The sequence below is a fragment of the Chrysochloris asiatica genome, unplaced genomic scaffold (assembly GCF_000296735.1).
Source record: "Chrysochloris asiatica unplaced genomic scaffold, ChrAsi1.0 scaffold00445, whole genome shotgun sequence".
Lineage (NCBI taxonomy): Eukaryota > Metazoa > Chordata > Mammalia > Afrosoricida > Chrysochloridae > Chrysochloris > Chrysochloris asiatica.
The window spans coordinates 430045-431451 of NW_006408963.1; positions in this window are offsets into that span (position 1 = coordinate 430045).

A 1407-nucleotide genomic window follows, 5' to 3' on the forward strand; every position below is an offset into this window, starting at 1 on the left:
CACACACACAAAAAAAAATTAGAGCAGTTCCAGATAAAGAGAAATTAAAGGAATTTGCAAAAACCAAGCCAAATTTACAAAAAAGTACTAAAGGAAGTCCTTTGGACTGAGAACCAATAACAACAAACAACAGCCAGAGATTGACATACGCGGCAACACCACCCCAGAATTCAATCCAGACATAGAAGTATCCAAAGTAAAACAAAACTACAAGATTGAAAATAGGGAATCAGAGATAGCAATCTACAAGGAAGTCAACTATAAAGCACCAAGATGGAAAAGTATTGTGATAGGATTCTAGATGGTGAGGAAGTCAGACAGATTTCAAGATAAAACAGACTGTTTTAAAATGGGGAAGAAATTAATGAATTGCAGAATAGACTCAAAGAAATTTTACAGACTTCCACATCAAATCAAGAAAAGAAAAATCCATGAATATTTTACAAACATTAAAACTATGAAAAAATTGATGAAAAACACACACACACACACACAAATGAGCTCAGCACAGGAAAACATGCAGAACAAAGAGACAAGCAGCACCACACACACACACACACACACACACAAAAAGCAAAACCAAACACACAGTAGAATGACAGCAATCAGTTCTATCGATAATTACACTGAACGTAAACGGATGAAATGCACAGGTCAAGAAACAGAGAGTAGCAGAATGGATAAGAAAACAGAGTCCTTCAATAGGCTGTCTACAAAAGACACACATCACACACAAAGATAAACATTGATTAAAATCTGTAGGATGAAAAAAGAAAATTTCAAGCAATCAAAAACAAGGAGGTAAAAAATTTAAAAAAAAAAAACAAGGAGGAGTGGCAATATTCATTTCTGACAAAATAGATTTGAAGGCCAAATCATAAGAGACAACGTAGGATATTATCTCATGATTAAAGGGTCAATTGAATAAGAGGACATAACTATAATAAATATCTGTGCTCCCAACGAAAGGGCCTCAAAATATATAAATCAAACTCTAATAGAATGTGCAAAGATCTGGAATCAGAAAACCAAAAAGGAAGAACACACTTAGCAGTTCTCAAGCTGGGGGAACTGAAGAAAAATATCGAGCCTCGACTCTCGTTATTTGAAGATTCTCTGGGCAAATTTTTGAATGATGCAGAAAGCATCAAGAGAAGGTGTAGGGAATACACAGAGTCACTGTACCAAAAGGAAATGATTGATGTTCAACCATTTCAAGAGACAGCATATGATCAAGAGCCAATGATCCTGAAGGAAGAAGTCCAAGGTGCATTGAAGGAATTGGTAAAGAACAAGGCACCAGGAATTGATGGAATCAAAATTGAAATCTTTCAAGAAAGTGAGGTGGCACAGGAGGCACTCACTCATCTCTGCCAAGAAATTTGGAAGACAACTATCTGGCCAACT